The sequence below is a fragment of the Mus caroli genome, unplaced genomic scaffold (assembly GCF_978045245.1).
Source record: "Mus caroli unplaced genomic scaffold, Mus_caroli_1 scaffold_10, whole genome shotgun sequence".
In the NCBI taxonomy this organism is placed as follows: Eukaryota; Metazoa; Chordata; class Mammalia; order Rodentia; family Muridae; genus Mus; species Mus caroli.
This window is the reverse complement of record NW_028227265.1, coordinates 34,774,385-34,799,874: the sequence shown is the minus strand read 5'-3', so window position 1 is coordinate 34,799,874 and position 25,490 is coordinate 34,774,385. Positions and strand designations below refer to the sequence as shown.

Sequence of the window (25,490 nt, the reverse complement as noted above, 5' to 3'; positions counted from 1 at the left end):
GTCCTGGCTGGGTAACCATAAGTGGATGGAGGGGGCAGGAGGATCAGGAGTTCAAAGACATCCTCGACTATTTAACGATTCTGAGGCTATCCTGGGCTATGTGAGACCCTGTTCCAAAAAGAAAAACAAATAAAAAAAAATCACACACACACACACAAACTCCAACACAACAATAGATGCAAAAACCAACAAAACTCTACAAACACCAACACCAGAATATGTCTCACCACAAATTCAACTGGGAGGCAAAAGAATATGAAGTGGAAACTCTTGTTCACTGATGGTGGAAAATAGCAGGAAGTGTGTGTGTGAGATAGATGATAGACAGATGGTAGATAGATAACCCACCAGAACCTAAATAAATGTAATTACTTTCAATTTAACAAATTTGAACATTTCCCATGTCCAGAACAATCTTCTGTCCCCATGTAGCCACAGCCCTGTAAAGTAACCAGGGTCACAGGCAGGCTAGACAAACATTTTACCACTAAGCTAGATCCTTAATGTTCTTCTTCCTCCACCCTTTTCAATTTTAGAGACCAGATCTTTTTACATAGCCCAGGTAGGCCTTGAACTCACAGAGCTCCTGCATGCGTATGGGCGAGGGGGGGGGGTGTTGAAAAAATTAGGATTAAACTAGGCTCTGTGACTTACATGCCTATATATAGTTGTAGCATTCAGAAGGCTGAGGCAGGTGGATAGCAAGTTCCAGGATAATCTGAACGACATAGCAAGATTCTGGTCAAAAGCCATCAACCAACTAGCCACACAAACAAGCTTGGTACTTTATGACAGCAGCAATAAAACACCTCTCTACTGGGCGACTGGCCAGCTTGGTCGTGAATGTCTCTGGTGACCGGGCTATCTACTCAGATGCCCCGTTACGTTAACCCTCCAACGCCCTTACAAACCACCATCCGCCAGCCAGGGCTCAGGCCCCAGCTCGATGAGCAAGGACTGATGGCACCTTCAGGGCTTTGAAGGCAGACGACAGTTCTCTCCCTAAGATCTCCATTTTCTCGGAAGCCGATGGCTGCGCCCACAGCATCCCCTGCTGGCAGGCCATCTCCAGCCAGTCTGTCTTACTAAGACGCCTCGGGCATCCTGTGGCGCGGAGCCGAGGGTCGTCTAGAATTCAGATAACTGTAGCTCGTCCTTGTATTTACATCTATAGTTCTTCTCTATAGAATGTGAGAGAAACAGGTTTTTGGCGACATTTCCAGTGAAAACAGCTACAGGTCCGTTTGAAAGAGGGGGGAGTCTTGTCAACACTGTATGTGTTTCTTGTTTATTTAGGGTTTTTAATTTATTTTTTTAAAAAATATTTTATTTTATTTGAGATCGAGCCTAACTCCATAGCAAAGGCTGGTCTGGAACTCGAGGCGATTTTCTGCTTTAGATTACTGCGTGCTAGAATTACAGGTGAGGCTCGCCACGCCCTGCTACTAACCGGTGATTTTTAAACCCTGGGTAGACTGGACTGTAGACATTGCATTGCACAAAGCAGGAGAAACGCTTGCTGTAGATGCCAAGCAAGCATGTGTCTGTGCGGCCGGGGTGAGGCTGTGATATATATATATATATATATATATATATATATATATATATATATATATATATATATATATACATATATACATATGTAAGTAGTGATGGTGATGGTGGGGTAGGGTAGTGGTGGTGGCGCGGCAGCGGTGGTGTCACAGAGTGCCGACAACTAAAATGAACATGAAAAAGACCAATTCTCATGTCAGGATGGCCGAGCGGTCTAAGGCGCTGCGTTCAGGTCGCAGTCTCCCCTGGAGGCGTGGGTTCGAATCCCACTTCTGACAAGAGTCCTGTTTCTTTTTCCCCCCCCAGTAATTCTCTCTAAAAATTAAAAGCAAATTTAAAAACTAGACCTGCGCTTGAGAGACTAGAGTGAGAATAATCATGCCCTCCCTCCCCCGCTCCTGGAATTCTTTTTACATTTTTAAATAAAAGAAATAGGTAGTAAGAAGATAGTTTTAAAAAGTATACAATAGCATTTAAAACGACAAAGAGGAGAATATTATGAAGAGTCGATAATTATTACCTAATTCAGTTTATGTATAAATTGAATTGTGAAGAAAAGAGCAACTTGTCAGAAGTGGGATTCGAACCCACGCCTCCAGGGGAGACTGCGACCTGAACGCAGCGCCTTAGACCGCTCGGCCATCCTGACAACTGGGAACAGAATGTCTAGACAGTCCTCTTTGTAAGCTTCTCAACGTGCGCATGCGTATTGAAGCAGCTTCTGGGATTTGCACTGGGCGGAGCAAGCGCCCAATGTAATCCTACTAATTACCGGCAGGTGGCACTCGCCACTCGCTAGAAAACCCAGAAGGCGCCAGACCTGCAGTTGTTTCTTTTAAATGAATGCAGAAATTGTGCCCTTCATCTTTGTTTCCTGCGGATCTGCCAGCAACCTTGCATTTTTTTTTTTCATCCCCACCTGCGTGTCTTTATGGTACGTGGCAATCAGGTCCGTATATTCGCGGCAGCTAACGGTGCTTAGCCTTTGCTACCCTGACCCGGTTGACGGCGTAAAATCCTGGTCCCCTTGACTAAGGTGATCAAAACCGCAGCGACCCATTTGCAGGGTTACTGGTTTGTTTCAGACTCTAGCTTAGATGAACCCCGCGGCGACACGGTCTGATCCGGGTTCTGGCCGTGTCTTCAGTGCCCACACAGTGCCTGACACACAATAGTATGCAGGTCAGACCCCCCTACCCCCGCGCAGTCTCACTTTCAGTTATTTCGTGACTCATCGCTCCTCTCCGCCCCTTGCCTTTTTCTGTTCCTTCTCGCCCCCTTCTCAAACCTCAGACTTGCTCACGGAAACAGAAAACCTCAGCCCAAAGAAGCTGTTCCTCATGTTATTTCCAAAGGTATAAATAAGGATGGCCTACCGTGCCCACAATAATAACGATGGTAAATAAAAATTAACAAACAAAAAATAACGACTAAAAGCCATTCATACTTTTAATCTCACCACTCAGGAGGCAGAAGCAGGTTGATTTCTGTGTGAGTTCTAGTCTACATAGTGAATTCCAGGCTAAATCCTGTGTCAAACCAAAAATGATTAAGAATGGTTAGAGAATACATTGATGGGAGAGAAAAAGCAATAAAGAATGGCTAGAGGCTTTACAGACATTGGTACAAAAGGCCTGATAAGGTTTCAGTGAGTTCAAAAGGTTATAGGCAAACAAAATCAATGTTGATGGGGAGGGGAGGAACATTTGATGAGAGACCCAGTAAATGCGAAGGTTCTCAGAGAAAACTGTGTTCTCTTGGGAGGAGAGGTGGCATGTCAAAGTTAGCAAGACATTGACATTAGGGTGGAGGAGGCTTAGGTTTGCGGCGTTACACCAGGCTGGGTGTTAGAGAAAGGACTTTAGCTTTATGTTGTCTGTAGTGTATCACCAGAGTGTCTTAAGTGGGATTGGGGCAGGTCCTGGTAGCCCCTTAGAAGGAGCCCTTTAATTGTTCATGGAGAAATAGGTGGGAGTCAGAGAGTCTGGGGAGGTGAGCCAGGCAGGAAGATGGCTGGTCTAGCAAGCCGAGAGAGCACGGGCTGTTTTCTAGTTGTAGAGCAGACAGGCCCTACCTGGACTCTAGAAGATGTCAATAGAGAGAGAGGCAGGAAGTCACAGAGACCTTGGAGGGGCCAGAGTTCTCATTTCCACTAGGAGACAGGGGCTTCCAGGCAGATGTTGAAGTTGTTCCTTCAACCATAGTGCTCAAGGTCCTCCTGGGTGCGGGGGGCCCAGCACATCTGGATCACCTCATGTTCAGTAACCCTAGCATTCCTGGGCACAGACCAGACAGAGAAAGGCATGTCTGGAACACAGATTAGCCTGCTGCAGCTGCCGAGACAGAGGGGTCTCACTGGCCAGGGTCGACCACTCTTCCTCTGCCACCCCTGATATGTTTTAGGTGACTGCTTTCTGGCCCAGAGGAGGCTTTTCACTGCCTCATTCCAACCTGGACTGCCCAAAGCCCAAAATATCTTCCTTCCTTAAATCAGAAGCCCGAAGAGCCACACCAGCCACAGGGAGAGCTATACCTCTGCCTCCTGGCTTAGGCCTTTGCCCAGCTTGGAGGAAAGTCCCAGGGCTGACCCGGAAAGCCCACCAGAGCAGGGGAAGTCCCTGTGTGGCTCTTGACGTACTGAGCTCTGGTCAGTACCTGGTGATTATCCAGCCAAGGGCCCGGAGAGGTGGACTCCTCGCATTTCCATGACACCAGCTCTTGATACGCTCTCTTCCAGAGGAAAGGGTGGCAGGAAACAGAGTTTTAGCAAATGCCACCATGGACGTCATGATCCTAACAGCACCACAATGATATGTATATTTACACTTATTTGACAGAAGCAGAGAATGGAGCTTAGAGAGGCAAGTAACTCACTGATGGTCAGGCAGCTAATAAATGGATTTGATCCATCTGCATCCAAGCTCCCTCCTGGGAGGTGGGGTTGGGGCTGGAGAGACGTCTCAGTGGTGAAGAGCACTTTCTGTTATTCCAGAGTATCTGAATTTGGTACCCAACACCCACATCTGCAGCTCCAGGAGATGCCACACCCTCTTCTCTTCCGACCTCTAAGGGCCCCAACATGTGCATATGTACAATTAAAAGAAAAAATAAAAGGCTTCCTCAGGAATGCTGTGTGTCTACTGCCAAGCTAGATGTTCTCTTAGGCAGTCTCTTCACGGTCTTAGCTGCTGAGCCATCTCTCCAGCCCCTCCAGTTCAGTAATTAACATGGAGATGGCAAAACAGATTTTCTTTAGTGTAACAATACTGGCTTAATTTTTTTTTTTTTACAGAGATCTGATCTTGTAAATTACCTGGTCCCCGAATCACAGCAATTCTCCTGCCTCAGCCCCCATTTGTGTTGGGATTTCATGAAGGAACCACTAGGCCAGACTCCCAAGGGAGAGCCTTGGGTCTTTACCCTCTAGCCCTATGGTGCCTCTGCCTCACCCAGGGTCTCTTCCCACTGCCCGTTCCCACTGAGAAACTCTGAAGGATGAGAGCTTGCTGAGTCATGGCCAGGTCGGACCTGGGAGGGCTATTTTTAGAACTGTTTTCATTATTGGAGGAGACTAAAAGAATGGGGAGGTTTTTCCCAGCATGACTGCCCAGTGGCCTGGCCAAGCTTTTGTACTCAGGGTCTGCTTTCCTTGGCTGACAGAAGAGGTCAGAAGCCATCAGGCACCAGAGCTAAACCTGTGCCAAGACCCCTATTCTGGCGTCTCGGTCACTGTGTGGAAGCAAACTGGACATCCTGAGGGACAGGAGGTCTGATAATGAAGTGGACTAGGCAGGCAGAGATCTTTAAGACAGGAGGCAAGATCTATCCGAGACTTCCAAGGCCACCTGCCCCTCCTCCCCACCGTGGCCCAGTTTTTCCACTTAGAACCGGGTCACATGGACAGAAGTGTTTCCGTGTGACCAGAATGGTTTCAAAGCCAGGAGTTTACTTTCAAGTTCTGTGGAATGCTAAATGTGCCCTGAAATCCTTTGATCACCCTCAGAAGAAGAGAGGCTCCCAGAAAGATATGCCCAGGAACAGCGGAGGCTCTTGTTTGCTACTCTGCAAAGCGGGGCCGTGGGGCCGTATGGGCTGGAGACTCCTAGGTTCACACCTACCTCTGCTGTTTGTTAGTTCTGTGATCTTAGGGGGAGGTGACTCAGCCTCAGGTTGCCCACCTTCAAGAAGTAGGTTCTATAATCGAATCTGTGGATAAGTTAGGACAAGCTGGACACTGAACAGCCTGGCATATGGAGGATGCTGCCCACAAAGGGGAGCGGGGGTGGTCCATCAAAGCATGCAAGGCTGCATTTCTCTACCTGGGGAACACTGTGGGGCAGGTCCTGACTGCTGACCTTGCAGAGAGCTTTCCTATAGTCCCACCAATCCAACCCCAGGCTGTCCTGCCTGCCTCATCAGAGGCAACCCAAAACATGTCTAGCTTCTCTCCCATCTTCTCATCCCCAAGACCTTCCAACCCTTTCCTTCCTTTTCCCTTATCCATCTCCTCTTCCCCAGACAGAAGAATCTCACTATTTAGCCAAGACTGGCCACAAATGCATGACCCTCTTACCTCAGCCTCTCGAGCCTTAGGCACGTACCACCATAGTCCCTCTTCTCTGATTTCTCATACACAAAGTCTGTTTGCTCCTCAGAGCCTGTGGAGAGCCATCCTTCCCCAGACCACACAGGACAGGTTCTGAAATCCATCTTTCCCATGCTAGCTCAAATGTGTCTTCATCATATCCGGGCTAATGTGGTTCCACTCTCTTTGCAGTCACTCTCCAGTCTCCTTGACACAGATTTAATTTATCTGTTGATTATGTTTCTTTCCCACTAGACTCAGCTACGGGAAGGCAGGGACCTCACCATGGTCTCTCTGTCAGGAAGTGCTGGTCTAGAAGCTTGGTAAGTAAGGACAAATACGTTTGGGATGAATAAATGGGTGGATGATGGATGGATGGGTTGTTGGATGGACAGATGGGTGGGTGGATGGATAGATGGATGGATGGACAGATGGGTAGATGGATGGATAGATGGATGGAAGGATGGATGGGTTGATGGATAGACAGATGGGTGGATGGATGGATGGATGGATGGATGGGTTGATGGATGGACAGATGGGTGGGTGGGTGGATGGATGGATGGATGGATGGGTTGATGGATAGACAGATGGGTGGATGGATGGATGGATGGATGGATGGATGGATGGATGGATGGATGGGTTGATGGATGGACAGATGGGTGGGTGGGTGGGTGGATGGATAGATGAGTGGATGAATACATGTGTGGATAGAAAATTGGATGGGTCAAGCTCAGGAAGCTGGGGGCCCTCTGCTGAGGCATCCTGATGCATTCCTTCCCTGAGACCCTTTATTCCTGAGCCCTGTTACCCAACCTTCCCCATTGGCACACCGTCCTTCTCTTAGGTCTTCCCTTGCACATAGGCTGTGATTATTTGTTTTTGTTAGCATATACAGCGCTAATTGTTGTCAAAGTCAGGGTGTTTATTGCTGCAACGAAACAGTATAACCAAAAGCAAGTTAGGGAGGAAAGGGTTCATCTGGCTTACACTAACATATTGTTTATCCTCAAAGGGAGTCAGGGCAGGAACTCAAACAGGGCGGGAACCTGGAGGCAGGAACTGATGCAGAGGCCATAGGAAGTTGTCTGCTTATCATAGCTTGCTCAGCCTGCTTTCTTATAGAACCCAGGGCCACCAGCACAGTTCCTGACTACAGAAAGACCAAGCCTCTCTAATGCTGCTTTAAAAACAAAACAAAACAAAACAAAACAAAACAAAACAACTAACAGGCACGGGTGGCAGAGATATGGTAGCAGGAGTGGGAAACTCCCCCCATGCAGTATAGCAGTGTTTACTCTGTTCAGATGGTTTTAGCCCAGTAAACAAATGCCACGGTGAATACCTAGATGTTCCAGTCTTAGACACGTCCCCATGATCCTTGCTAGAAGACTTCACACAGTTCAGTGTTTTCTGTGTTACTACTGGGTGGGGGGAGTTGTTGCCTCTATGGCTAGAGACCAAAATGCCCACACTGCAGATGGCCAAATGCTCACTGCACTGAGAACTGGGTTCCTGTGTTCCTGCCCGAGATTGCATCTCAGGACTGGAATCTCTGCAGCTAATGCCTGGCTGTTGAGGAAGAGGTCTCCTTTCCCTCCTAGCTCGCTCACAGTTTGCTCATTCTGCTTTCTTATAGAACCAAAGAATACTCGCCCGGGGGTAACCACACCCACAATGGGCTGGGACCTCTTCCATCACTCACTAGTTAAGAAAATGCCCAACTGATGGATCTCATGGAGGCGGAGGCATTTTCTTAATTGAATCTCCCTCCTTTCAAATAACTCTAGCTTGCGTCATAAAACTAGCCAATATGCTAGTTGTATCTAATTGAAAATGTCTGTAGAATCGGGGCATGAACCTCCTCTGGGAAACTGGGGGTTCTGGGAAGGTATGCACTTTCTGTGTGTATCATGAGGCCCTAGGCAGACAGCTGCTTCCCAGCCTTTCAGGGTCATCTCTAGACCTAACAAGCTTGAATCCAGTATCACCGACTTTCTGAGGCCCATGATTTCTGAGGAGAGATGGAGTAGGAGGGTGGGGGTTAGGGGGTGGCATGGCTCTGGGAGGGAAAAAGAGCAGGAACCAGTAGCACAAACCCTTTCCCATAGGCTCCAGGAATTACAATGCCTCCTCCTTAACCTACCATTAAACAGGAGTCCCTGGGCTGGTACTCAGGGTGGGACTTGATCCTGTGTGTGTGTGTGTGGGGGGGTGGTTGGTCAAAGAGCTGAATAGGTAGAAGGAGACCCATCCCCACAACCTCAACAGTCAGGCGTTAACAGGGGAGATTCTAGTCCCAAGATTGCAATCCCAGGGCAGGAAAACAGGTACCCAGTTCCTAGCTGCAAACACATGTGGAAGAGTCTGAATTGGAAGTGCATTAGTGTGCTCAGTACCGAACATTCCTAAGATGCCTACAAGGTCCCAGGGGGATGAGGGAAGTCCCAGCCACTTCTGCCATGTGGAGGGTGGCTGTGGTGGGGACATCTGTAGCCAGCATTTCACAGAAACAGCCACATGTGTAATAAACAGCCTGGCATGTTCAGGTCAGAGAACCCAGGCTGGGGGCCAGGGAAGGCTTCTGTTAATGAACCACTAATGAGCCATTTTTAAGCTGGATGTAGTAATTCATATTTGTGAGCCTTGCTACTCAGAGGGTGAGGTGGAGGGATTGCTCTAGCTCAGGAGTTCAAAATGAGTCTGGGAAACCTAGCAAGACTCTCACTAATATATATTAATGTTTTATATATATGCATATATGCACATGTATATGCATATACATATACACACATATATGTATGTATATATGTGTGTAATGTATATGTTATGTAATGTATATAATATATAATGTATATATTAGCCTGGTGGGTCATACTTGTGATCTCAGCATTAGGGATGCTTGAGGCAGGGGAAAAACCACATGTTGATTTGCCTGACCAATATACATATTATACTATGATATAACAAGTCCTTTCTTAAAGAGACAAAACCAACAACAAAAGAAGATGAAAAACTGCATTTATATTTTGGAATTACCCACCGTCTTTCTCAGGATAGCTGTGGGGATATTTGAGGTCCTGGGAACAGAAAACCAGAACCACTGTGGCTGCAGCTCTGTGATGAGGCTCTCTGCTGGCAGGACTCCAGGCTGGGCAGGCTCTGGTGAGCTCTTTTGGGCTATCCCCGCCTGGCATGGATAAGGCAAGCATGCTGCTGCCAGAAACCCCTCCGGCTTGGACACCAGCCTGGAGCCAGGAGCCCAGCCAGCAATGGGAGAGGATCGTTACCTGCAGAAGTGGCTGCGAAAAGCTAGGGAGATGGGAACTTGGCCCCTACAGCCATTTTTCCTTTTCCCCTTTCCATTTAAGGGCATGTAATTCTTCCTCCCGGTGAACTGGCCAAAGCCACCAGCTTCTGTGTCATTTCCTTCCCTCCAGGAGGGAGGCCGAAGGCTTTTGCTTTCCTTTTAGACCTTCACCGCAGTGAGGCTCAAATTTCCCTTTTCTTCTTTCTCTCTCCCTCTCCCTCTCTCTTTAATTCTTCCTCTTTCTGATTTAAAAATATTTTAAATTATGTGCATGTGTGCATATGAACATGAGTGCAGGCTGCCCAGGAGGCCAGAGGTGTAGGCTTTCCTTGCTGGAGTTACAGGCAGATGTGAGCCACCTGGTTATGGGTGCTTGGAAGTAGACTAAGATCCTCTGCAAGGCAGTACCTGCTCTTGACTGCTGAGCCATCCTCCGGCCCTCTTACCTCCCTCTTTCCCTCCTCCCCCTCTGGATTTATTATTTTTTTGAGGGGGGACGAGATTGGTAACATCTCACTGTGTAGCTTGGTATAGAACTCACTATGTAGACCAGGCTGGATTTACAGAGGTCCTATCTTTTTCTCTTTCTAGATACAGCATCTCACTTTGTAGCCCAGGCTAGCCTAGAACTCATAATCCTCCTGTCTCTATGGCCCAAGTACTGAAATTATAGGTGTGTTCCACTATGCCCAGCAAAGTTTGGATTTTGTAAACTTCCATGTCTCTTTCCCCTCTTTCTGTCTATTTTTTCCCCTTTATGGCCAGAGAAGGATTCAGGGAGGACCAGAGGTAAAGGAGTGAACTTCAGTGTGTTAAAAGGAAACTCCAACCATCATTAAATATATATCATTATTTAAATACCAAATGACTTCTCTCAATGTGGTTGTACTTTTCATGTCATATATATTCATTTATATATGACACACACATGTGTCTGCATGTGCACATGTGTCTTGGCTACTATTCTATTGCTGTGAAAAGGCACCATGACCAAGGCCAGCTCTCATTTTTTTTAAAGATTTATTTATTTATTTTATATATATGCTGACTTCAGACACACCAGAAGAGGGTTTCATATCCCATTACAGATGTTTGTGAGCCACCATGGGGTTGTTGGGAATTGAACTCCGGACCTCTGGAGGAGCAGTCAGTGCTCTTGACCACTGAGCCATCTCTCCAGCCCAAGGCATCTCTTATAAAAGAAAGCATTTAACTGGGGGCTTGTAGGACCATCATGGAGGGAAGCGGACAGGCATGGCACTGGAGTAGTAACTGAGAGAGTAACTGATCCATAAGCATCAGGAGAAGGGTGGGGAGAGGGAGAGGGAGGGGGAGAGAGAGGGAGGGGGAGAGGGAGAGAGGGGGTGGGAGAAAGGGGGAGAGGGAGAGAGGGAAAGGGGGAGGGGGAGGGGGAGAGAGAAGAGAGAGCCTGGTGTGAGTGTTTAAAACCTCAAGGCCCATCCTCAGTGACACCCCTCTCCAACTAGGACACACCTAGCCACAGCTCACCAACTGAGGACCAGGCGTTCAAACATGAGCCTATGGGGCCATTGCCACCCAAACAGCCATATATACTTAAATAATTCTAACAATATCTTTGTCATGTAAATCTCCCACCAAAGTTGTAGTCTCCTGTCTCTGTTTAAATCGTTCATAATAACCTGGAATGTGGACCTGAGAGAGATTTAAGGATGACAGAATATGTGAAGCATAAACCTAAGGCCTATGTAAGACGGCAAAACTTTCTGTTTCAGGCTGGCTCCCTTCTATGTGTTAGTCAGAACCTATAGCACACTATTATTAAGGAGGTTTTTCCTTTGTTAGCCCCTAAATGTGCAGAAGATTCCTCACTGGATGGTATATTAACTCTAGAACACTTCCATCTCCTAGGTCTGGTAGATAAAGCTTATCTCCTCAGGCTTGGGGTGGTACCTTTACCCACTGGTTACCTTCCTGGCCCTAGACGCTTTATGCAATAGAAAACTTCTAAGGTCTGTGCTAAGCATTTCTTATATATTTGCTGTCTCAAAGCAAGGCTGAGAAGCAGAGAGAATCTGGATCATTTTTTTAAATTTATTTTAGTTTTAAGTTATTTATTTGTATGTGTATGTGCACATTGCATGGGTGCCAAGGAGACAAGAAAAGCTTAGAGCCCCTGGAAATAGTCTCAGGTGGTTTCGAGCTATCCAAACTCCAGACCTCTGCATGAAGGGGCAGCCATCTTAACTGCTGAGCTATCCCTCCAGCCACAAATCTGGACCACTTTACAAACCAGGAAACTGAAGCTTGGAGTTTTGTTTTGTATTGTATTGGGTTTTTTTTTTCAATTTTTTTTATTAGATATTGTCTTCATTTACATTTCAAATGCTATCCCGAAAGTCCCCTATACCCCTCCCCACCCCCCTGTTTGTATTGTTTTTAAAGTTCCCCTAGATCTCACAGTTAGATAGTACAGGAAGTAGCAATCACAGCGAGTTGGTCCTGCTGGCTCAGACTACGCATTCTCTTAGACCTTGATATTAGGTCTGATCTTGGGCAGCTTCGTGTTCCTGTGTGCATCTTGAACAGAGAGGCTCAGCCCAGGCACATAGCTGCTGGGGCTGAGTGCAATGTAGAAGATGTGTTAGGTTTGGGGGGATCCTTAACTCGTGCCAGATGCCTAGTGCATAGTGAAGAATGAAGCAGCTACAGTGTGTCCCCAAGATACTCAGGACTTTTTATCCATGCAGTGGACTTGAAGCCAAAAGAAAGCTTGAGGGGGCACCTAAATGAACTGGCTTCCCCTGCCTAGTCACTCCCTTTGAGTTGAATTTAAGATGGCCCATCTCAGGGGATGGCAAATGTGTCTGCAGCATGGGCAGAGCTCTGATGACCTCCCTCCTGGTACCCTTTCCCATTTCCCAGAGGCAACAGATATCCCAAATCCTATCTGCAGATTCGATAGTTGTCTTCACGCCTCCACAATTGACCACCCCATAAATAAAACTTTCTGATTTGCAACACTTGGTCAGTGGTTGGTACACCATGCAGCAAGCAGTGCAGAGCCAGATGTGGTAATGGTGTGAGCCGACAGTTGCCCTAGACCGTGGGTTCCCCAAGTACTGAGCAGCAGTTGCATGTCTTCTATGCTTCGCTTGCACATTTTCAAAGCATCCCACCAGGAGAAGTTCTTGGGCCATCTTACAAATGAGGAAGAAACCGTGGCCGAGAGAAGTCAGGTGTGACAGGGTGAATCTGAAGCTTTGGGGCTCCAGCCTGTTGTCCTGTCTCCCGATCTTAAGAATCTGTGACTGACAGGGTAAGTATACAAACACCATGTTGGCTCCTCTCAGCTGGGCAGTTATTAGATCGCTCTGTTCAAGCCTGGGCAGAAAAAGTGGCATTTGAATACTAGCCTTTTATTACCCCACAGCAGGGAAGTGACTCAAACATTCCTGTGGGACAGACTTGGGATCCTGGAAACTCCCAACGATCCAAAAATCAGCTCTCAAGTCTCTGGGCACAGAGCCATCAGCTAAAGGACAGTCCCAGGTGATTCCCCTGTGGGCAAAGAAGGGGCTTCTAACCACAAGGGCTGTGTTGGCTAATATTGATGGTCAATTTGACAGAATTCAATTATCTTGGGATTAAATCTCTCGGTAAGTCTATGAAGGAGTTTATGCATTACATTAATTGAAGCAGGAAAACCATCTCAGATATAGATGGCACTGTACCATGCCTGAAGACAAAAGAGGCAAGCCTGGCACCAGGAGCCCTCCCTCTGCTTCCTGGCCTGGGAAACAGAAACAAAACCCCTGCCTTTTCTATTAGATGGTTACATAGAACAAAGGAAGTTTCATCTTTAATGGGTAAATAGGTTTGCCAGTCAGCCCTGGTCTCAGGCCTGGGGTTACTGGCCCTGAGATCCACCCTATAAGTTTACTCTTCCCAGTAGGGGCCTGCCAATTCTGAATTGGCTTCTGGGTTTAAAGGGCCAGGTCCTAACAGGAACTGGTAAAAGACACCATCTGAGGGGGGGAAAAATCCCTCTTCCAGTTAGTATTTGCTCAAGATCAAAGCATTTGCCCAGAGTTGTATCCTGCTCTGGAAAAATACACTTTGCTTATCAACTGTGCCACTTTTAAGTTAGCAGATTATGGCAAGACGAGTGTGAAGCCAGCTCCGATCAGCCAGAGTGAAGAACAGGACCTCTTTGCATTAAGAAGAAAAACCCACCAGGACTCCTGCTATATGGGCTTGCTGCTTTCACTGCAGCTGTGCACCCTTCTACAGAGGTACCACAATGTTTTACTGGGGTGCTTTGGATTAATGGCCGTTTCATGGCCACGTTCCTAAGATTACCCACCCTCAGGCCCATTTTAAACACCAATTATGGATTCAGCGTGACCTCATACTCTCAAATCTGGGATGATGAATTGAACCCTCAAACAATAAGTCCAGATAAACCCTCCCTTCCTTAATTTGTCTCTGTTAGGTATTTTGCTACACCAACAAGACAAGCAACAAGGACCAAGCTGAGAAAAAAAAAATCTCACTTCTGGAGCCTAGCGAAGGAGAAGCTGAGGCAAGAGGCCAGCATTTACCCAAAGCCCTGCCAATGGCCAGTCAGAGGTGGCAAGCCCCAGCCTGGCACCCTGAATTCACTTGGCACTGGTTTTAACATGCTGGAGGCTAAGGCTGCCGAGGTGGACGTGGCCCACAGCCTGCCTGGAAATACTCCTAGCCCCATGGGGAGTGAAGTCAAATTGGAGGAATACCAAGTACCCTGGGATTCTGCCTGGAGTGTGTGCTTTCTTTGGGGATACAGCAGGAAATGCTCTTGGATTGGGTCAAGAAAGAAGTGTTTTGCTTGGAAGAGAAGATAGGACAACATTGGGACAGAAAACAAGAATAAGATGCAAGGCTCAGTGGCTGGGATTTTGCCCAGAGTTTGTGAGAGGCAGTAGAATGTCTGGTGGGAGAGCATTGCTGTTGCAAACACAGGGTTTGAATCCTGGCTTCATGTCTCAGGACTGTGGACCTTTGCAAGCACACCAACAGCCTGGCCATTCCTTCTCTGTGAAATAGAGAGAAGATTGGTTCTCGCCATTAAAGGCTTTCAGGTGAAGTACAATGAATCTAAATAACAGGTGCGGAGTGAGGTGAGCATGTGGTCATTGGCCCGCCATATACACACAACACAGCTGGGCTCAGGAGGACGGTCCTGTGGCCACAACTGGGTCTGGACTCTGGATTCATGTTCTGCTGTAGTTGGCTCCAAACAACCTTCTCCCCAACCTCAGCCAGTGTGAAAGACTCCAAAGAGTGAGGAGATGGAAGGTTCGAGGGGAGCTAATAGATGGTCTGAGGAATTCCAGTGACAAGGACAGAGTCATTCTCCTAGGGGGGGAGAACATGGGTGCGGGGTGAGGCGCTACTACACATGGAGCAGAGTGGTCCTTCTTGCCCTACAGAACCACCCATGCCCTACAGAGACCTCCATACCCTACAAACCTCCCATATATTACAGAGCCCCCATACCCTCCAAAGTCCCTCCCATGCCTTACAGAGGCCCACATACCCTACAGAGCCCCATACCCTATAGAGGCCCTCCATTCTCTTACAAAGCCTCCATCCCCTACAGAGGCTCCCCCATGCCCTACAGAGGGGCCCCATCCCCAACAGAGGCTCCCCCATACCATACAGAGGCCCTCCATTCCCTACAAGGCTTCAAAAGGACAGGACAGTTGGAGAAGGAGGCACAGATTTATGACCCAGGAAGAATTCTGCTGGAGCCTCTAAGGAAGGAACAGGAAATGCTCTGACATGGCTGGGGTGGAATGAGGATTTGCGGGTAACCATAAACACACATAAATAATAATGATAAAATGACTGGAAATACAATTTTAATTCTGGGAACTGAGGCTGAAGAAAAAAATCTGGACAGAAAAATTCTTACAAGTTATTGTTTTTAGAGAGCAGACTTCTAAAATATAAATTGTTTATTTAAAATCATATTTATTGCAAATGTAAGATAAAAGTTCATTAAGCTACAGAGTCTTATGTTGGCTATTTACATTTTGATAATGATCTTCTTCTAAAATAGATTCTAGAAAGATATTAAGTTTTATTCCTTAAAGTTGTTTTGTTAAGTCATGCAATGGTGGCACATGCCTTTAATCCCAGCACTTGGGAGGCAGAGGCAGGTGGATTTCTGAGTTGGAGGCCAGCCTGGTCTACAGAATGAGTTCCAGGACAGCCAGGGTTACACAGAGAAACCCTGTCTAAAAAAATATATATATCATTCTTTTTATGCAAAGGAAAAAGACCAAGCAACATGTAAAGACAGATCTATTAGAATAACAACTGACTTTACAATGGAGATGCTAATAGCCAAAAGGGTTTACATAGATGCTCTACAAGCTCTAAAAGACCACAGATTCCAAACCAGGCTACTATACCCAGCAAAATTATCAATCACAATAGAGGAAGAAAAACGTTCCATAATAAGACCAAATTTAAGCAGCCTACAAGTAAGCCCTACAAAGAAAATTTCAACCTGAAAAGGTTAACCACACCCAAGAAAACACAAAAAATAAACAATACCAGACCAGCAAATTAAAAGATGGGGTCAAAGAATTCACACCATAAGAACAAAATAACAGGAATCAATAAACACTGCCCATTGATAACTCTCAACATTAATAGTCTCAATTCTCCCAATAATAAGACACAGACTAACAGATTAGATGCAAAACCAGGATCCATCTTTATGCTGCATCCAAGAAACACACCTCAGCATCAAGGTTAGAGATCAATTCAGGGTAAAAGAATGGAAGAAGATGTTCCAAGCAAATAGACAAGAGAGGGAAAATGGACTTCAAACCAAAACTAACCAAAAGAGACAGAGAAGGGTACTGCATACCCATCAAAGGAAAAATCCACCAAGAGGACATTGCAATTCTTAACATCTATGCACCAAACACAAGAACATCCAAATTCATAAAAGAAACACTATTACACCTGAGATCACAAATTGACCCTCACACAGCGATAGTGGGAGATGTCTATACCCCGCTTTCACCAATAGCCAGGTCATCCAGACAAAAAATAAATAGAGAAATGCTGGAGCTAAAAGAAATCATAAACCAAATGGAACTAACAGTATTTATAGAACATTTCCCCCATACACAAAAGAATATATCTCTTCTCAGCAGCTCATACAACTTTCTCCAAAATTGACCACATAGTTGGACACAGAACAAGATTCAACAGATACAAGAAAATTAAAATAATACCCTGACTCTTATCTGATCACCAGATAAGCAAGATATCAATAGCAACAGAAAAAATAAGTTTACAACCTCATGAAGACTTAATTCATTACTGAATGAAAAAAATGGGTTGATGCAGAAATTAGTAATAAGTTTTTAAAAAATTAGAATTGAATGTAAGTGAAAATACAACATATCCAAACCCATGAGACACAATGAAGGCAATTCTACAAAGCAAGCTCATAAAAAAAAAAATTAGAAAGAAGCCAGACAGTGGTGGCACACACCTATAATTTCAGCATTTGGGAGGCAGAAGCAGGTGGATCTCTGAGGACAGAACTCCAGGACAGTCAGGGCTACATAGAGAAACCTTGTTTTAAAAAAAATTCTCATATTAGTAACTTAACAGCACACCAGAAATCTCTAAAACAACAACAACAAAACAACAAAAAGAGTAGATGGCAAGAAATAATCAAACTTAGGGCTGAAATAAAAAAAATAGAAAAAATATTCAATGAATCTGTAAAACAAAGAGTTGTTTCTTTGAGAAAATCAGTAAGATTAACAAACCCTTTGCCAAATTAACTGAAAGACAGATTTTTATACCTGCTTAGGATAATTGATTACATGGTTTTCTAAGCACTTCTACATTCCATAAGTTCTTAGTAAATTTAAAGCAATAATTCATGTCATAGATCAATAAAGCTTAAGGAGTTACATTCTTTCCATTAACATGAGTACCTGACTAAACATTTATTACCTTGAACTAGCTCTACAAGTTTGTTATAATTTTAAAGCAATAGTTTTTATGTCACAGGCCAACATGGTTTTGTCAAGAGACAAATCTCTTGTGTCTTATTATTCCGAAGTCTCATATTGATAAAACAGTCAATCGTTTTTCTGCCCTTGCTCCTCCAATAAACTGTCCGTTACCAGTTTAGAACCTTTGGTTACCAGAGAATGGCCTCATTCCTAACCTAAAAGGGAATGTTTTCCTTGATGATAAATTTGTTCCAAGCCTGTTTTCTTTTCCTAGAGCAATTATCCCACGACACATGAAGGTTTACAGAGCTCTATTTTCAGCTTTTAGTCTATACAGGTCTTGAGATTACTTGTATCAATTTAGGAGTTCTGTAAAATCATGGAGAATTATGAAATCATCAATTCATCTAACAGCATTGCTACATGAAAGTGCATCTTCATATTGATTCTGCAAGAAATATGCCCGACCGAGTTGGTAAGTACCCAGGAACTCATTAAGCTATGTAATAGTGGCTAGAAAAGTATATCAGCAGCAAGAAGCAATCCTAGGACAAGGTCTCTGGGGTCCTTGCCTTGCAGAGGGAACCCATTGCAGCTATGCAAAACAGTGGGTAATCTCCAGAAAACTCACTTGCTTGCCATAGCCTTTCCTATATGGCTTCTGTCAAAACTCAAAGCATTTTCACCAAAATCAGCAACAAGACAAGGTTGTCCACTCTCTTCACACCTATTCAGTACAGTGCTTGAAGTCTTGGCCAGAGCAATGAGACAATTGAAGGAGACCTGGGGGAATAAATAGGAAAGGGAGAAGTTAAAGTGTCTTTATTTACGGATGATATGATTGTATACATACATGACCCTAAAAACTCCACCAGGAAACCTCTTCATCTGATAAACACTTTCAGCAAAGTAGCTGGATGCAAAAATTAACACACAAAAGTCAGTGGCCTTTCTATATAAAAATGGCAAATGCACTGAGAGAGAAGCCAGGGAAACAATAGCTTTTGTGGTAGCTTAAAAAAAAAAAAAAAAAAAAAAAAACCTGGGGTAATAATTTTACCCCAAGTACAAGTGAGGCCTGGATGACAGAAGCTTTGAGACATTGGAGAAAAGAAATTGAAGAAGATATCAGAAGATGGAAAGACCCCCATGCCCATTGATCGGTAGGATTAACAGTAAACATGGCCATCTTACCAAAAACAATCTAAAGATTCAATGTAATCCCCATCAAAATGCCAACACAATTCCTCACAGAAATTAAAAGGATAATTTTCAGCATTATATGGAAATACAAAACCCCTAAATAATCCAGAGTACTAATACAACTCCTGAAGGTATTACCATCCTCAATCGCAAACTGTACTAAAAAGCTACAGTAATAAAAATAGTATGGAGCTGGGGAGTGGTGGCGCATGCCTTTAATCCCAGCACTTGAGAGGCAGAGACAGGCAGATTTCTGAGTTTGAGGCCAGCCTGGTCTACAGAGTGAGTTCCAGGACAGCCAGGGCTACACGGAGAAATCCTGTCTCAAAAAAACCAAAACAGGTCCTTTCCGTGCTACCCTGGGAAGGGTCCATACGGCGTTGTTCTTGATTCCCATCGTAACTTAAAGGGAAACCTATACAACGTCCGGAGCCCTTGTCGTCTTGCAGATGAAGGAGGGGGATGTCCTCAAATTCCTTGCTGCGGGAACCCACTTAGGTGGCACCAACCTTGACTTTCAGATGGAGCAGTACTTCTACAAAAGGAAAAGTGACGGTATCTACATCATAAACCTGAAGAGGACCTGGGAGAAGCTGCTGTTCGCAGCTCGAGCTATTGTTGTCATCGAGAATCCTGCTGACGTCAGCGTCATCTCCTCCAGGAACACTGGCCAGCGAGCTATGCTGAAGTTTGCTGCTGCCACGGGAGCCACTCCGATCGCTGGCCGCTTCACACCTGGGACCTTCACTAACCAGATCCAAGCAGCCTTCAGGCAGCCACGGCTTCTAGTGGTGACCGATCCCAGGGCTGACCATCAGCCACTCACAGAGGCCTCTTATGTCAACCTGCCCACCATTGCTCTGTGTAACACAGATTCTCCCCTGTGCTATGTGGACATTGCCATCCCATGCAACAACAAGGGAGCACACTCAGTGGGTCTGATGTGATGGATGCTGGCCAGGGAAGTACTCTGCATGCGAGGTACTATCTCCCGTGAGCACCCCTGGGAGGTCATACCTGATCTTTACTTCTACAGAGACCCAGAGGGGATTGAGAAGGAGGAGCAGGCTGCTGCCGAGAAGGCTGTGACCAAGGAGGAATTCCAGGGTGAATGGACCGCACCAGCTCCTGAGTTCACTGCTGCTCAGCCTGAGGTGGCTGACTGGTCTGAGGGTGTGCAGGTTCCCTCTGTGCCCATCCAGCAGTTCCCCACGGAAGACTGGAGTGCACAGCCAGCCACTGAGGATTGGTCAGCAGCTCCCACAGCGCAGGCCACTGAGTGGGTTGGCGCCACCACTGAGTGGTCCTGAGCTGCTGTGCAGACGCCTGAGCAAAGGGAAATAAGATGGAAGGAAAATAAAGTTCCTAAAAGCTGAAAAAAAAAAAAAAAAAGAAAAAAACAAAACAAAACAAAACAAAGAAAAATAGTATGGTCTTGGCATAAAAGGGAACATGTTGATCAGTGGGATTGAATTGTAAATCTAGACATAAATTCATATGCATATGGACGTTTGATCTTAAATAAAGAAGCCAGAAACAAACTGGGAGGGAAAAAAGCTGCATCTTTAACAAATTGTGCTTATCAACCAGGATGGCTAATGTAGAAGAATGCAGACAGAACTGTATTTATCGCCCTGCACAAAACTCAACTCTAAATGGATCAAGGCCTTCCACAAGGCCAGATTCCCTAAATTGATCAAAGAAAAAAAAATGAGAAATAGTCTTGAGTTCAGTGACACAGGCAGACCTGGACAGTTCACTGATATCACAGGCACTGAGAACAACAATGAATAAATGGGAGCTTGTGTAACTGAGACACTCCTCGATGGAAAAGGTCACCATTGTGTAGACAAACAGGCAGACAGAAGAAGGGAAGTGATCTTTACCAACTACATATTTGTTAGAGAGCTAATATCTAAAACATATAGCCGGGCAGTGGTGGCACACGCATTTAATCCTAGCACTTGGGAGGCAGGGGCAGGCAGATCTGAGTTCGAGGCCAGCCTGGTCTACAGAGTGAGTTCCAGGCCAGCCAGGACTACAAAGAGAAACCCTGTCTCAAAAAACCCAAAATAAATAAATAAATAAATAAATAAAATAAAATATATAAAGAGCCCAAAAAACTAGATATCAAGAAAACAAATAACCCAATTTAAAAAATGGAGTACAGACCTAAACAGAAAGTTCTCAAAAGATAAGACACAAATCGCTGAGAGACCCTTGAAGAAATGTTCAGTATCCTTAGCTACCAGGAAAATGCAAATGAAAACTACTTTGAGATTTCATCTTATACCGGTTAGAATGGCCTGCATCGTTAAAACAAATGACAGCACATGCTAGCAAGGTCATGGGATAAGGAGAAAGCTCATCCATTGCTTGTGGGAGTGCAAGCCTGCACAGTCACTGCAGAAGGCAGTGTGGCCATTCCTCAGGAAGCTGGGTGTAGATCTACCTCAAGATCCAGTTCTGCCATTCTTGAGCATGTACCCAAAGGATTCTCACCTGACTACAGCAGCACTTACCTGCTCATTCATGCTCACTGCTGCTCCATTCATAAAGCCAGACACTGGGAACAACTTAGCTGTCTGGCAACCGAAGAATGGATAAAGAAAATGTGAGCTGGGCATGGTGGCACATACCTTTAATTCCAGCAGTCAAAAGGCAGAAGCAGGTGGATCTCTGTGAGTTCAAGACCAGCCTGGGCTACTGAGCAAGTTCCAGGACAGGACAGCCAGGACTACAAAAAGAAAATCTGTCTTGAAAAAAACAAAAAACAAACAAAAAAACAAAAACAGAAAGGGAAAAGAAAATGTATATTTGCACGATGGTATATTACTCAGCTGTTTAAAAAATGAAGTCATGAAACCTGCAGGTAAATGGATGGAATTACAAAAATCAGCCTGAGGTAACCAGACCCCAAAAGACAAATGTGATACGTGTGTTTGTACATAGATGTTGGCTTTTAAGTCTTTACTAAGCATGCCACAACTTGTATAAAACAGGTATAGAATAATGGGCTAGGTGGGAGGGAAAGATTCCCTGAGGAAGGGAAATAGGATTTATAGTTATGGAAAAACAGGACAAGGGGACGCTGGAATGGGAGTTTTAAATGGAGAGGGTGGTAAGGGAGAAAACACAGACAGGAACAGTTAAAACTAAGGGCCATTTGAGGAGTCATATGGGAAACTTATGCAATAGAAACTTTTTATCTATACATATACGAAAAAAATCTAAGTGTAATCGCCAAATAACTGGGAGATGAAACCCCAAGTAGACACCTCTTACCTCCGAATGAAACTTGGGGTGCCTGGATTGGGTTACATCTAATTGAGTTGTTGACCAAGGGGGCCCCATGGAGACTCCCAAATAGCTCGTGCTATTGCAAATGCTATTGATTTCTGCCCATCAAACTCATCATAAGACCCTATTGCTGAAGACAACACTTACACAACTCCTTGAATATGGAGTTACGTCGAGCTGGTGCTCGATGAGAGCTACACTCCTACTGTATAGTGTACACAGCCCCGGAAAGGTACTCTACATGCTACTAGAGGAGAAATTTAAACACTAAGCCAGCTATAAAACCTTCAGTCTAACAATGGTGACCTGCCTTCATGGTTCACTAGTGTATGAGTGCCACATAAGTTGTGGGAGTAACCAACCATTTCATAAGATGGACCCATCCCCAACACTGCTCAGATGGCTAAGAGCCTGAAACTAGATAGGACAAATACTATTATTCTGGAAAAGGCACGCAGCGATAAAATGACTCCTAGCAACATTCTGCTATATCCGTAGATCAACTATCATCAAAGATTCTTTCACCTGCAGGAGATGGGAACAAATACAGAGACCCACGACTTGACAATATGCTGAGAATAAGAAGGAGAGATCTTGGAAAACACAGTCCGATTTCTCCCCGTCTGGGCCCAGGGACCTTTGTGGAGGAGGAGTCAAAAGGGTTGTGAGGACTAGCGGGGATGAGAAACAAGGGAGTAGAATGTGGTGGTTCGAATATGCTTGGCCCAGGGAGTGACACTATTAGGAGGTGTGGGCTTGTTGGAGTATGTGTGGCCTTGTTGGTGTGGGCTTTAATACCCTCATCCTAGCTGTCTGGGAGCTAGTCTTCTCTTAGCAGCCTTCAGATAAAGATGTAGAACTCTCAGCTCTGCCTGCACCATGTCTGTCTGGACACTGCCATGCTTCTGCCTTGATGATAATAGATTGAACCTCTGAACCTGTAAACTAGCCCCAGTTAAATGTTGTCCTTATAAGAGTTGCCTTGGGGCTGGAGAGATGGCTCAGCAGTTAAGAGCACTGACTGCTTTTCCAGAGGTCCTGAGTTCAAATCCCAGCAACCACATGGTGGCTCACAACCATTTGTAATGAGATCTGATGCCCTCTTCTGGGATGTCTGAAGACAGCTACAGTGTACTTACATATAATAAGTTTAGGAAAAAAAAAAAAAAGAGTTGCCTTGTTCATTGTATCTGTTCACAGCAGTAAAACCCTAAGACAGTATGAAAAAAAATGTTTTCAGAAGACTGTGTTTTAACCTTTAGTTTTATTTTATGTGTGTCTTAGTCAGGGTTTCTATTCCTGGACAAAACATTATGACCAAGAAGCAAGTTGGGAAGGAAAGGGTTTATTCAGCTTACACTTCCATACTGCTGTTCATCACCAAGGAAGTCAGGACTAGAATTCAAGCAGGTCAGGAAGCAGGAGCTGATGCAGAGGCCATGGAGGGATGTTTCTTACTGGCTTGCTTCCCCTGGCTTGCTCAGCCTGCTCTCTTATAGAACCCAAGACTACCAGCCCAGAGATGGCACCACCCACAAGGGGCCTTTCCCCCTTGATCACTAATTGAGAAAATGCCCCACAGCTGGATCTCGTGGAGGTGCTTCCCCAACTGAAGCTCCTTTCTCTGTGATAACTCCAGCCTGTGCCAAGTTGACACAAAACAAGCCAGTACACATGTGTATAGGTGTTTTGCCTGATGTATGTTTCTGTACCATGTGTGTGCAGTGCCTGTGGAGGCCTGAAGATGGTATGGAATCTCCTGGGACTAGAGTTACAGACACAGACAGTGTGAGTGGGCATGTTCATTCTGGGAATGGAACGTTGAAACTCTGGAAAGCAACCATTGCTCTTAATCACTAAGCCATCGCTCCAGCCCCTTTACTCATTTCTTAAGTAGTCAAAGGTAACAACAAAAAAGATATTTTAAATATACCTTTGCTAAGTGGTCAAAAAATTCTAAACTGGAACCTGGTGTGAAGGTATACACTGTAGGGGTCGGCCTGCGGCTCTCATGTCTGGGTTCGAGCCTGGGATGCATCTTGGAACTGAAAGAAAAGAGGGAATCTAGGTGGGTAAAGAGAGAAATGGAGTCAAGACAGTATTCTGATCAAGACTCCACTTTAATGTCGGCAAAAAACGCTTTATAAAGAAGAGGGGAGGCCCATTCCCAGTCACACAAAGTTCCTTTGAAGTTGTCAGATCAGCCTTTTAGTAGGACCCCGCGAAAATCACAGTTCATAGCTAACTTAGGAAGATCTTGGAGAACTGGTTTGGCCTCAGGCAGGTAGCAGGTAGTGGCACATCAAAGGAGAGTGACGAGAAGCAGCACAGCAGGTGGCTCTGCCTAAGTGGAGGATGGTCACAGCCAGCCTTGCTAGGCTGGAAGGAGGTAACCTTTAATCCCAGCACTCAGGAGGCAGAGACAGGAGGATCTCTGTGAATTCAAGGGCAGCCTGGTCTATGTTATGTAGTGAGGCTAGCCAAAGCTACATAGAAGAGAGACTCTCTCTAAACAGCAAAAACAAAACAAGACAAGGAAATTCTGAATTGGTCTTTTGTTAGGCACACTTAAAATGTAAATTTAAAAGTTTTATGAATAGCCTATAATAGAGAAATACTTTCAATGATTTTGGGGCTTTGGTGTGTATGAAATATGAATACATTTTTTTTCTTTTTTAAAGACAGGGTCTCACTAGCTTCCTATGTATACTTCAAATTCAGACTTCAAATCCAGAGACCTGCCTGCCTCTGCCTTCCAAGTGGTGGGATTAAAGGAGTGTGCCACCACTCCTGTGAAAATGGATCAATGTTGCTAATGGAATAATTGTTAGCAGGTGATATATTTTGTTTTAAAAGTGTTATGAAATTAGAAGTCAACTTTTCTTCTTACATTATTATTATTATTATTATTACTATTATTGCATGTTTACTGTGTGTTGTGTGTAGCCTGGTGTATATGTGGAGGTCAGAAGACAACTTTGAGGAGTTGGTTTTCTCCTTCCAACTTTAAGCCGGTTCTGGGAACTGACTTCAGGGCCTTTACCCACTATGTGGTCTCGTCAGCCGCAACATTAACTATTATAATGTATCCTGTATACTGTAGAACAAGCAAGATAAAAATAGTATCATTCAAGAAAGGCAATGGTAGATGTTGAGTACTGGTTTATTGTTGCTAGACTTAATTTGCTCAGGACAGATCATATACAACATGCTCTGTAACTCTGACAGACAAAATGCTCTTAGAAATTTTGTTCCTAGTTTTACCTTTCAGACCTGTTTTGAATGCAACACTGTGGCTAAAAGTGTGTGTGTTTATGGTCTCCAGCAGGATGTAACAGTTTCAGCATTAACAATGTACCCAGAAGGTTGCCCTTTCTGCTCTTGGAGAAAGAAGTCTCACTCCTTCCTCATAGAACAGGACATCAGGATTCCCCCTCAGTCGGAGCACCTCTTCCACTGTTCTTTTGCTGTTTTCCTGGTGTGTTGAGACTTATGCCTGACTGTTGGGAACCTTGGCTCCAACTAG

At 45.0% G+C, this 25,490-nt stretch overlaps 2 non-coding genes and 1 pseudogene across 2 annotated transcripts; 2 read left to right on the top strand and 1 right to left on the bottom strand.

The window, feature by feature from the left end:
• The first annotated feature begins 1,749 nt into the window (after positions 1–1,749).
• Trnal-cag (transfer RNA leucine (anticodon CAG)) lies at positions 1,750–1,832 on the top strand. Its single transcript has one exon. It is a non-coding gene; the product is annotated as a tRNA-Leu (tRNA).
• A 288-nt stretch (positions 1,833–2,120) lies between these two features.
• On the bottom strand, positions 2,121–2,203 carry Trnal-cag (transfer RNA leucine (anticodon CAG)). The gene has a single exon. It is a non-coding gene; the product is annotated as a tRNA-Leu (tRNA).
• Positions 2,204–18,610: 16,407 nt separating this feature from the next.
• LOC110300344 (small ribosomal subunit protein uS2 pseudogene) lies at positions 18,611–20,050 on the top strand (annotated as a pseudogene).
• The last annotated feature ends 5,440 nt before the right edge of the window (positions 20,051–25,490 follow it).